Source organism: Pelobates fuscus, chromosome 13 (genome assembly GCF_036172605.1).
Source record: "Pelobates fuscus isolate aPelFus1 chromosome 13, aPelFus1.pri, whole genome shotgun sequence".
NCBI lineage: Eukaryota > Metazoa > Chordata > Amphibia > Anura > Pelobatidae > Pelobates > Pelobates fuscus.
The window spans coordinates 47,117,591-47,131,476 of record NC_086329.1 but is presented as its reverse complement, the minus strand read 5'-3'; positions in this window follow the sequence as shown (position 1 = coordinate 47,131,476).

Genomic DNA, 13,886 nt, shown 5'->3' with positions numbered 1-13,886 from the left:
AATATAACGTTTATATAGCACCAAGTTCGTCTCCTAACCACTACTCTCTCCCATATGGGGGGATTCCCAATGGGCCATTGTAATGGCACTCCGGGTATAGAAGGGGTTAATGCCGCCAAAGACGTTGCCTTTACCGATTGAGAAGTCCGTTACTGAACACTCCCAAGCGCCAAACAGGAAACACACACAAATAATCCCCCCAAGTACGAGACGAGGCTCTGCATTGAGGGTAAATCAGGATCTGTTTAATGTGGGCTACATGCCATTCTTTTATGCAGGTCTTCCAGCAAGGGACGCTCCCATAAGGACCTTGTGGAAGACTGAGACAGTTTGGTACAGTAATAAACACTCCCACATGAACATTCCAACTCCTCCTCTTTATCCTGGAGATAATTGGGTTAAGTGCTAGAAGTAACTAAACTACCTCCAGGGATAGAGAATATACTCCATTTTATACCAACTGTAAAAACACATAAAAATATACATTTCCAAATATACCGAACAGAATCCCCACGTTCAACGTATTCCCAGATAGCTTAGATCTGAGAGCTCAATATAACCAAACAGCGCTCAGATCCCATACATACAGTTCAATCGCCATGGAGCAAGTCTGGTACAGGGTGCTTTTGACGAAACTAATGGGCTCCATGGAATGGCTATCTGGGGCAGTTATGTTCGTGTATAGTTAATGTACTGAACGGCACGGCGTTCGTGTGAACCTGGAACAGAACGAGGAAGGGTCGGCGACTTCAGCGGTGTTCGTGGGAAATGGTGTCCAATATTAGTTCCATTAGATTGTCAAAGAACACCGCTGGGCATTCGACTGTCCAAGATGGCCGCCACCACATGTTCGTTCATATGGACGACCAACACCCAGCTGACCATTCGAGAGTTGGAAGTGTCAGCGGTTAACCACAATGTTAATGAGGGCAGACAGGTTAATGAGCAGCACACTTCCCTGCTGGGTTGCCTGTCATTCAGTTTATTCGTATTTAGGTGAATAAAACGTAGAACCATTCGAACAACTGGCAAATAACAGATGCATCAAAGTTAAATTATAGTAATTCAAAGACAGAGGTCTGTCACCGCCATAAAGAGATTGGCGTAGCTGGGGGCGAACTTGGTGCCCATTGCTGTGCTGCAGACCGAAGGTAAAACTCGTTGTTAAACCAAAAAAATGTGTTCTCTAAAATATGTTTAAGAGTCCAGAACAAATTGAATTTGACTATTTGGATAGGGAGACATATTGTTCAAATAGTGGCTTATAGCTCTGATCCCTAATTCGTGGCCAATATTCGTATGTAGAGCAGAACTATCTATGTGGAGAAAGGAAAATTAAGACTAAATCCTTTTTTAAATCCGTTGATGTGAATAGCTACATAGAAACCAGCAGTTGTCACTATAATCTCTGGCTAAAGAATATACGAAAAAGTCAGCTAATTAACAGTAGAAGAAACTGCAAAAATCAAAGTATATTCACTCAACAGAGTCAACACATTATAGCAGACTTCAGGGAGCGAGGCTATAATAATTACATTTTGCAAAAGGCTGCGTAAGAAACACAATTATTGAATAGGGAGACCTTGCTACAGTATAAAGCTCAAGGTGGAAGAAAGCAGGAACAATACGTGCCATTTATTTGCCAATTTTCAGAATAATCAAGTTGGGAACATAATTTTGAGTCACTGGCATTGGTTAATAAAAGACACAGTCCTATCAACCATTTTACCCCCCCACCCCAACCCTAAAAAATTGTGCACAGGAGTACAAAATATGAAAAGAATTCGAACAGCATCCCGAATACTAACAAGAATAAACTTCACTTTTTAAACCAACTAAAAGGATTTTTTTAGATGCCGTAACACTCACAGCATAAAAAAAAAAAATGTATTAAAGAAATGAGACGAATGGACGGACACTTAAAATAATAGACCTCATAACATGCAACACCGATAATGTGATATATATGCTAACCTGCCCCTGTGGACTACGGTATATAGGCCGAACTAGGCAACTCAGAATTAGGATACGCAAACACTCATATAACATTAAAAGACAGTACCAACAACAGTGTCTCTACATTTTCAAGAGTTTCACAACTCAGATCCATCCCTGCTATAATTTATGGGCATTCAATAGGAGCTAGAGAGGAGGGAATTTTATTCAAAGTTTAGGATGTACAGAGATCAGGTGGATATTTGAATTAAACACCCTCACCCCTAATGGTCTCAATGACTTTGAGATGTGTCATTTTTTAAATTGACTTTTTGAATTGAATTTTTAATATCTTCTACTTTTGTATATGTATATATTATATGCATATTTATCTGTAGGCTGTATGTTTTAAAGGATAATTTAATAATTTTTTTAAAGCTGTTTTTCTATATATTGTTTGATTAGCAAGTATGATTTGTTATATGTAAATAGATGTCATTTTAAATCAGTAAGCTGTTCCAAAAACTTTGGGTGGTTTAAAATATGCAAATCCAAGTTTTTGGGACTTAGCCAATCAAAAATGGACATTTGCCCTTATATAAGCCCTTAAAAAACGAGGGCTATATCAGCTTCAAACGTCCTGACGAAGCAGTCTGTGTACAACGAAATGCGTAGATGGGACGTCATTGCGCATCCGTGTGTGCGGAGCAGAGTGCAGCCGGGAAATACGAACAGCAACTACACAGCAAATTTGGACTCCACCAAACGCACCTTGCCGGAATCACGAATCTGCATGGGAGACCCCCAGTGTGGGAAAGAGTGTTTGAGAGTAGCGGGTATATACACTGATATACTCGCCATACATTCCTGTAAGCAGCAACCTTGTTGCATATTTTCTGTTATATTTAGAGTTTTTTTACTCCATTTTAGTGACTTTTTAACCTATTGTGCCATCAATGAGCATACCAAATGTGATTATAGTACAATTTACATAAGTGCAACAAAACCATTCATACAGATCTGCACTATTATTTCTCAATTCCTTTTTTACATGCATCATACTGCTCTGGCTCTGTGATAGTCAGTACTGGGAGTATAAGTATAACTGCTATTTTTAATTTCATATGCATGGGGGATGTGGCTTGTCACCTAAATATCGCTCCACTTCTTGAAATTTTTTCTTTGATGGATACCATTCACCACATCTGAAATACATCTAAGTGCTGTAGCTGAAGTATTATAATTCTTCCAAATTTGTTTATTTTATGACAAATTGCAAACTCCCTTGGCCTTTTAACCCCTTAAGGACACATGACATGTCATGGTTCCCTTTTATTCCAGAAGTTTGGTCCTTAAGGGGTTAAAAATATCCATCTGCCCTTTAGCACTCCGATATATTCTTATTAATATTTTGCATATAGATCTAAAATGATCATGGGAGCTGTGATCCATACTAAACGTATGTAGATATAAGCTGACTAGTGATGTCGCAAACATAAAATTTTCCATTCGCGAACGTGAACTTCCGCAAATGTTCGCAAATGGGCGAACCGCCATAGACTTCAATAGGCAGGCGAATTTTAAAACCCACAGGGACTCTTTCTGGCCACAATAGTGATGGAAAAGTTGTTTCAAGGGGACTAACACCTGGACTGTGGCATGCCGGATGGTGATCCATGGCAAAACTCCCATGGAAAATTACATAGTTGATGCAGAGTCTGCTTTTAATCCATAAAGAGCATAAATCACCTAACATTCCTAAATTGTTTGGAATAACGTGCTTTAAAACATCAGGTATGATGTTGTATCGATCAGGTAGTGTAAGGGTTACGCCCGCTTCACAGTGACAGACCAAACTCCCTGTTTAACGCACCGCAAACAACCGCAAACTCCCCATTTGCACAAGGTTGGATACCGATCGATGGTTCGATATTCTGAGCCCTCTCTGATTTACTGTACACGACTATTCGATATTCCCACAAATTTTATATAGCATTTTATGTTTGTTTGAGACCACCTTAAAAATATTGGATATCACTAAAAATCATGATCACTATATACTTTCTCTACAAACCTCTAAAACGAACCAAACTACTCATCCATCCGCTATACCACTTTATCACTTTGATACAGTTCCACACAATAGATTAGTGTTCAAACTCAAGGAAATCGGTCTAGATGAAAATGCTTGTTCTTGGGTAGAACATTGGCTTAAAAACAGAGTACAAAGAGTTGTCGTTAATGGTAAATATTCAAGCTGGACAGAGGTGGCAAGTGGTGTCCATCAGGGGTCTGTTCTGGGACCCCTTCTATTTAACATGTTTATAAATGATCTTGAAGACAGTATTGAAAGTAACGTTACAGGGTTTGCAGATGACACAAAACTCTGTAAAGTAATATAATGTGAGCAAGATATTACCTTGCTGCAGAGGGATTTAGATAGACGGGGCGGACTGGCAGATTAAATTTAATGTTGAAAAATGCAAAGTTATGCACTTTGGAGTGCAGAATACACAAGCAACGTATACCCTTAATGGAAGTGAATTAGGGATAACACATGAAAAGGACTTGGGAATTGTTATAGAAGACAAACTATGCAACAATGTGCAATGTCAATCAGCAGTGGCCAAGGCCAGTAAGGTATTGTCATGCATGAAAAAGGGCATTCATTCTCGGAACAAGAATATCATTTTGCCTCTTTTATAAATCACTGGTAAGACCACATATTGAATAGGCTGTGCAATTTTGGGCACCTGTTCTAAAGAAGGATATTATGGCACTAGAAAATGTGCATAGGCGGGCTACAAAATTAATAGGGATGGAACAGATCAGCTATGAAGAAAGGTTAACAAATTTAAACCAATTTAGTTTAGAAAAAGTCGCCTGAGAGGGGATATGATAACATTATACAAATATATTCGGGGCCAATACAAACCATTGTGTGAAAATCTATTCACAAAAAGGACTTTACATGGGACACGAGGTTATGCGTTTAGACTGGAAGAAGATTTAGTCTATGGCAAAGGAAAGGTTGTTTTTTGTTTTTACTGTAAGAACAATAAGGATGTGAAATTCTCTGCCTGAAGAAGTGGTTTATTCAGAGTCCATGCAGATGTTCAAACAGCTACTAGATGCATACTTGCAAAACAGAATATTCAAGGATATAATCTTTCAATGTAGGGCAATAACTGCTTGATCCAAGGATAAATCTGACTGCCATTCTGGGGTCAAGAAGGATTTTTTTTTTCCTAGTTTGTTGCAAAATTGTGCTTCAAACTGGGTTTTTATTCAGGTAGGGTATGTACATATTTGTTGATCATATATACTCTTCATTATTTATGTATATAAATTCTAGTTGATGATGTCTGATACTGGTATTTTATTTAAGTAGATTTTCCTGTTTGACTATTTTTTGTCAACAGATTTGTCACTTGCTTTAAAGTGTTTGTTATGAAGAGTCGCATACGTCAAACGGAATTATACTTTGAGTGCATTCACTTTTATGTTTGAATTCTTTTTGCATTGTGATATTTCATTTAGTCTCATGGAGCAAATTACCGTATATACTCGAGTATAAGCAGAGTTTTTCAGCCCATTTTTTGGGCTGAAAAACCCCAACTCGGCTTATACTCGAGTCAGAGTCTGTATTATGGCAATTTACATTGCCATAATACAGACTGGGGGGAGAGGGGGGCTGGCAGAGCTGTAACTTACCTGTTCTGCAGCTCCTGTCAGCTCTCTCCTCCTCTGCGCCGTCCGGTCAGCACCTCGGTCAGCTCCCAGTGTAAGTCTCGCGAGAGCCGCGGCTCTCGCGAGACTTACAATGTGAGCTGACAGAAGAGCAGAACGGACGGCGCAGAGGAGGAGAGAGCTGACAGGAGCTGCAGAACAGGTAAGTTACAGCTCTGCCAGCCCCCCTCTCCCCCCCACTGAACTGCCACTGGACCACCAGGGAAGGAGAGCCCCCCTCCCTGCCATATATCAAGCAGGGAGGGGGGACGAAAAAAAATATATAAATAAAATAAGAAGAAATAAATAATAAAAAAAAAATTAATAATAATAAAAAAAGGGGTATAAGGACCATAATGGGAGGGGGGGGGGGGGTATAAGGACCACTATGGGAGGGGGGGGGGGTGGGTTAAGGACCACTATGGGAGGGAGGGGGGGGATAAGGACCACTATGGGAGGGAGGGGGGGGATAAGGACCACTATGGGAGGGAGGGGGGTATAAGGACCACTATGGGAGGGAGGGGGGTATAAGGACCACTATGGGAGGGAGGGGGGGGATAAGGACAACGATGGGAGGGAGGGGGGGGATAAGGACAACGATGGGAGGGAGGGGGGGGGGATAAGGACCACTATGGGAGGGAGGGGGGGGGATAAGGACCACTATGGGAGGGAGGGGGGGGGATAAGGACCACTATGGGAGGGAGGGGGGGGGATAAGGACCACTATGGGAGGGAGGGGGGGATAAGGACCACTATGGGAGGGAGGGGGGGATAAGGACCACTATGGGTGGGAGGGGGTGGGATAAGGACCACTATGGGAGGGAGGGGGGTATAAGGACCACTATGGGAGGGAGGGGGGGTATATGGACCACTATGGGAGGGATGGGGGGGGATAAGGAACACTATGGGAGGGAGAAGGGGGATAAGGACCACTATGGGAGGGAGGGGGTGGGATAAGGACCACTATGGGAGGGGAGGGGGAAGTAAGGACCACTAGGGGAGGGGAGGGTAAGGACCACTAGGGGAGGGGTGAGTCAGGACCACTGGGGGGGGGGTGAAGGAACACGGGGGTGGGGAGGTAAGGACCACTGAGGGAGGAGGAGGGGAAGTCAGGACATATGGGGGGGGAGGGGGCGGCAAAATTTTTTTTGCCTACGGCGGCAAATATCCTTGCACCGGCCCTGCACACACTGCATTCACACACTGCATTCATGCACACACACACTGCACTCATACACACACGCTGCACTCATACACACACACACACGCACACACTGCATTCATTATACACACACTGTAAATAAATATTCAATTAATATATTTTTTTTAGGATCTAATTTTATTTAGAAATTTACCAGTAGCTGCTGCATTTCCCACCCTAGTCTTATACTCGAGTCAATAAGTTTTCCCAGTTTTTTGGGATAAAATTAGGGGCCTCGGCTTATATTCGGGTCGGCTTATACTCGAGTATATACGGTATATAATTTTTTAGATTCTTTAGTCAAATATTCTAAAATGGCATGGGGAATATAATAAAAGGAAAGCACTTTCCAAAAGTGATGTAATATTGTTTTGTCCTGCAGGACAAATTGTTTAACAAACAAGGATGTCAAGAATATGTGACAGATTGTCAGCTAGGTGAGGCCGTGTTGGGTAGGTGCTGTGTAATGCATGCACTGACTTATACTGGGGAGAGTGTGTAATCTATAGATGCTGTGCTATGACTATACCAACATATATAGGGAATTCGAATGTAAATTACAGAGTTTTTCTCATTGTATATAATCGGAGTGTTCTGCAAAGTGCAGTTATTTTAGACCAGATAGTTTGTTTATACTTTTGGAGTGATGTACGATGAAGCTTTTGCAGGGTGCTCGGCATCTGGATATCCTCTCCACGAGTGGTGATTCCCACTTCAAAAGATGCTCAGAAAGGCAGAAATAAAACCCAAACAGACACCTACAACCCTGTGACACAGGATACGGAATACTGCGGTCGAAGACCTAGGTAAGGATTTAATCAGCAAGAAACTCCTACACTACGAGCGCTCCAATAAAATGTATAGTCTACTGGCTAGGGTGTTGAACCCTAAACCAAAATTCCACATAACAGCGTTTCAGGACACAAGTGGACAGGTGACCCACAACCCAACAGCGATAAACCACATCTTCAGACCTTCTCACAAAATATATAATCACTGCTCAGACCTGGACAGCAGGAACGAGGTCTATGTCCAAGCGGTCAAGGACTTCGTCACCTTGACCAAGCTACCGTTGCCTAGCCCCAAATTCCTGCAGAGCCTGGGAGTGCCCATGGAGGAGGAAGAGGTGGACAGGGCGATCTCCGCCCTAATGGGAAAACAGCCCCAGGGCCAGATGGGTTTGATGGCTCGTACTCGAGGACCCTGCAGGAAACACTGATCCCACATCTTGTAAAAGTGTTCACGGAATGGATGGAGGGTACAAACCCTAATCCAGAATCCTTCTCTGCTGACATATTGCTCATCTCCAAGCCGGGAAAAGACACAACAGTAGTGGCAAATTTCTGACCCATTTGACTTATCAATTATGACGTTAAGGTGTTAGCAAAGATTCTGGCAATGAGGCTAAATCCCCTACTGACTACTCTGATACACGTGGATCAGGTCGGTTTCCTGCCAACAAGGCAGCTGTATGAGAATACGAGGAGGGGGGTTGATATCATATGGTGGGCATGGAAGACGCAAGCGCCTTCTCTGATCCTTTCCCTGGATGCGGAGAAGTTCGACAGGGTCCAGTGGCCCGTTCTCTTCACGCTGCTGGAACACCTGCGGATACCGGGACCATTCATCACAGGAATTAAGGCCCTATATGCGGAACCCAGAGCAGAAACAAACGTACCGGGTTTGCCCCCGATCCCCTTCAAACTAAAGAACGGCACCAGGCAAGGGGGTCCCTTATCCCCCCTGCTGTTTGTCCTCGCACTAGGCTACGGGCCGGGGGGAGAGGAATACAAAGTATCTGCATATGTGGACGACTTCTTGATAACACTCGCTAATCCCCAGCACTCCCTGCCTCAGCTACTGACCCTGCTAAATGAGTATGGATATGTGCTGGGTTATGGGATCAACCTAGAAAACTCTGTCCACTCAACACTCACACTCAAAATCACGACATCCAACATTAAATACCTGGGGGGTCAGACTTACAGCGGACTCTGACAAACGTTACACTGAAAACTACACACCCAGCATCCAGTCACTTTGCCGGGACATAGAAATTGCAGGATAAGCCAATCTTCTGGATAGGCAGGCTACACGCCGTTAAAAATTACATTATTGCCACGCTTGCTGTTCTTGTTCCAGGCCCTGCCCGTTAAAGTAACCAAACAAGACCTTGCTACAAAGCGCCATAGATAACTTCACATGGGCACAGAAATGACACGGGGTGGCTCAGCAGGCACTATACCGGCCAAAGTCCAGGGGCGGACTGGGGCTCCCAAACCTCTACTTGTTCTATATGGCAGCACAACTGTCCTAGGTAGTAACCTGCCAAGTTGGATCCCATTGCTGGGTAAATCTAGAAACCCACCTAATGTGCACAGACCTACCCCAATTCTAGATATGGGTGCCCAAACAAGACAGACCAGACATCCAGACCACATGCCCAGCGATCCTAAAGTCCATTAGAATATGGCATCTGACAGCCACTAACGTCTTAAACACACCTTCACTGATGACCCCGCACCTACTGAATAAAGCATTTAATCCCAGGCTGAGTGCACAACACTCAGGGGCATTGAGGCCATGGGGGTACAGAGATATCTACATATGTACGACAATGAAACCTTCAGAACGTTCGATAACCTAAAAGCCCTGGCACCACTGACCACAAAAGACGTATTCAGATGCATACATACAACGTATATACGTGTGTGTATATATTGGTATATTTCTCATACTATCTGTTTAAGTATATTTCTCTGGTTGCTTTTTTTTTCCAAATAACATTGCGCACCTGCACCTTTTGGATTTTAACTCAAGGACTTTGCCAAGAACCCAGAGATTCGAAAAGCAGTCCAAACCCAAATGACTTTTTACTAGAGTTGAGCAGACACCTGGATGTTCGGGTTCGGCCGAACTTTGGGAAAAAAAAGTCCGGGTTTGTGATCGAACTTGACCCTGAACCCAAACCCCATTGTAGTCAATGACCCATTAGTCAGTATGTGTAGGCATGTGCACACGTACTGTTTCACCATGTTGCTGAAATGCTGCCTCCTGCTAAGACGTTCCATATCAGATGGTGGGGCTGGTTGTTGTGGTGTGCTGACAAAGCTTTTCCCCATTTCGGCCATGCTTACTCTGCCTTGTGAGGTGCTGGCAGTGCCCCAGCTGTGTTGGTGACCTCCTCCTCCTCCTCTGCCTTTGCCTTGTGCTTCCACTGAGCCCCCGGTGTCAGATGGGAATGCCCTCAGCAGCGCGTCTACCAGCGTGCGCTTGTAGTCGCGCATCTTCCAATCATGCTCCAGTGAGGGAATTAAGGACGGCACGTTGCCCTTGTAATGGGGATCCAGCAGGGTGGCCACCCAGTAATCAGCACAAGTTAGAATGTGGGCAACTCGGCAGTCGCTGCGCAGGCACTGCAGCATGTAGTTGCTCGTGTGCCAGGCTGCCCAGAGGCAAGAACAAGCTGTCCTCTGTGGGAGGTGTATCATCTGTGTCCTGCGTATCCTCCCAGCCATGCTCCAGTGATCGGGCCTACCAAATAACGCTGACTGTTCTGTCGCATACTCGAACCTGAGGAAGGTGTTTCACTTGTGCGTGTACCTGGCACAGATTGACCACGTCATCTCCTTGCGACAGGAGCTCCAGCAGCACCATGACCAGGGCCACGTACCTTATTAGACGCTCTCCTCATTCTTTTGCGTTCACCTACCAAACGAACAGATGGTTTATGTCAGGCGACAATGTAGCCACCAATAGTCAAATTTTTTTTTTTGTTTATTGGACTGCAAGAAATGCACCGTAGGCCGCGAATGTACTATTTAGCAGTTTACCACCCAGAAAATTGCTGTTTACAATTGCGCTGTAACCGCAGTATTTGACGCTTCTATTTGATGCTCAGATATGAAGAGCAGGCCCCAAAATGTACTGTTAAGCAGCAAAACAATTAGAATGTTTACAACTGCGCAGTATGCGCACTACTTGACGCTTCTATTTGACTCTCAGATATGAAATGCACCCCACTTATGTACTATTCGCACCAAAAAAAAATACTTTTTAAAACTACAATGTAACCGCAGTATTTGATGCTTCCATTTGATTCTCAGATATGAAGTGCACCCTACTAATGTACTAGTTTGCAGAATTCTTTCCTAAGCTGTCCCTCACAGCGGCAGCATCCTCTCCCTACACTAATAAGACCTCTTGTCCATGCGGCGCTCCCTGACTCCAGCTTATATATAGAGGCTGGGTCACATGCTGCACTGGCCAATCACAGCCATGCCATTAGTAGGCATGGCTGTGATGGCTTCTAAGGGCACACGGGTCAAACGCTTGTTGATTGGCTGCCCTGCAGCCTTTAAAAAAGCGCCATTAAATCGCTGAACACCGAACTCCAACCCGAACATACAGTGATATGTCAGTGTTCGGGGTCCAAAAAACGTAATGTTCGGTATGAACCTGAACTTTACAGTCCGGGTTCGCTCCACTCTACTTTTTACGAACGACTGTACACTTTAGAAACTGAACATAAGAAAGATCATAACACCACAGCTCTGGTGTCAGATATTGCCTACGCTCTAGAAGGTACTGGTTCCTTTATACACTACACTTTTCAACCAGTTGTAAAATTTAACATGTATAGAAACATGTAAACATAGAATGTGGCAGCAGATAAGAACCATTCGGCCCATCTAGTCTGCCCAATTTTCTAAATACTTTCATTAGTCCCTGGCCTTATCTTATAGTTAGGATAGCCTTATGCCTATCCCACACATGCTAAACCCCTTAAGGACACATGATATGTGTGACATGTCATGATTACCTTTTATTCCAGAAGTTTGGTCCTTAAGGGGTTAAACTCCTTTACTGTGTTAACCTCTACCACTTCAGCTGGAAGGCTATGCCATGCATTCACTACCCTCTCAGTAAAGTAATACTTCCTGATATTATTTTGAAACCTTTGTCCCTCTAATTTAAGACTGTCCTCTTGTTGTGGTAGTTTTTCTTCTTTTAAATATAGTCTCCTCCTTTACTGTGTTGATTCCCTTTATGTATTTAAATGTTTCTATCATGTCCCCCCCTGTCTCGTCTTTCCTCCAAGCTATACATCCTTTAACCTTTCCTGGTAAGTTTTATCCTGCAGCCCCTCTCTGAACTCTCTCTAAGGTATCAATATCCTTCTGAAGATACGGTCTCCAGTACTGCGTACAATACTCCAAGTGAGGTCTCACCAGTGTTCTGTACAATGGCATGAGCACTTCCCTCTTTCTACTGCTAATACCTCTCCCTATACAACCAAGCATTCTGCTAGCATTTCCTGCTGCTCTATTACATTGTCTGCCTACCTTTAAGTCATCTGAAATAATTACTGTTGTGTCTATAATTATGATGGTCACTAGGAGCAGGTTAACCTTGCAATGAAATATTGCCATTCACGCGGAGCAGCAATATTTTTCAACTGCAGGGTTAAAATAAAGAGGTACATAACATCCAAACCACTTCATTGATGTGTTGTGGTCTGCGTGCCTATAAAGTCCCTTTCACATCTAAAAATGTTTAGATTGCTTCATCATCATACATTTTCAGCAACATATTTGCTAGAATCAGACTCTCCCCAAAATAAGCAAGTAATAATGCCTTCTTCTAACTACAAGGAGCTGATGTATAAAATAAGAGACATCTGCACAATGCTTATTACAGGTACAATATTACTGCATGTAATTGGTCATTTTTATCTTACTCCTTAAACTTGTTCATTAATGTAATTCCATTCCGGTTTCATCTGTCTGGGCGAATAAAAGTAATTCAATTTCCCAAGTTTGTGTAAATGTCTTCAGTATATTTTAATTTCTATAAATTAAATGTGTAGTTCATGGATAAAGTTTAACTAATCAAAGAGAATATCTTAATTTCCCGTGTGTGTGTGTTAAACTTGAAGAGGAATTGTAATAAATTTGCATGTGTCTCCTGACATCTCTTATCACCTAGAAACCAATAAGAGAAAACAAATATTTTAGTATGTCCAATTCAATGGTTTGATTACCACTTTTTAATATATAAGGCATGTTGATTACTCAAATGTGCAGTGACCGTTCAGTGTTTTTATCACTATTGCAATGTAAATCCTGACATTTTATGACCCAGAAATAAAAGCTTTTTTGAGGACCTGTCTATGTTTATTGTTATAGAATATAATTATTTCCACCCTCACACCTTAGTTGTATATTGCTCTGTACCGTGTTAGAGCAATATAGATAAAAAAATAGAATGAACTCTACAACTCTTAAAGGCGTCAATCCTGCGTAATATCTGCCACATAGTTTATAAGAAACTTTCAAAGGACAACTAAAGGTAAAGTGTTTTTATGGTGGGGAAAAAAATGTCCTGAGTTAAGAATATTGGGAGAAAAAAAATCCATTGTTTTATTGGTTTGGACCATAGTCTTTCTTAGTGGTCTTTCTTAGTTTGAACATCACACAGCCTACAGCACTCAACTTTAGAAAAGTAGACTTTGAAAAGGCCTCTTCCAATACACTTCTCACAATGCATAGCCTGGCTCAATATTTTCAATATTTGCCCCTTCCATTTACGTTATAGCTATATGTCCCACCCATCTCTATATTTTGTTTATATACCCTATCTCGTGCTAGAATTTCTATCTAAATTCTTCCAACATCTATATATTTTTTTCTATTCCCCAACAAGCTTTAATTGCTCTCTACAGCCCACCAGTTCTATACTTCCTCTCATCTGAACCCACCAGCTGTGTGTGTGTGTGGGGGAGGTGGGGGCTTGTGTGTGTGGTGTGGGGGGGTGAGGAGGCTAGGGGGGGGCTTTTTTTTTTAATACATTTTATGTTCCCTCTCCCTTCTTACCTTTACTGAGAGGGGACATTTCTTGATCCCTGGTGGTCCGGTGGGGAATCCCTGGTGGTCACAGTGGTGAGAGTGAACTCTAGCCCCTAGCTACAGGGCTAGAGTTCACACTTGTGAGATTCAGAGCGTTGCCGTGGTAACCACGGC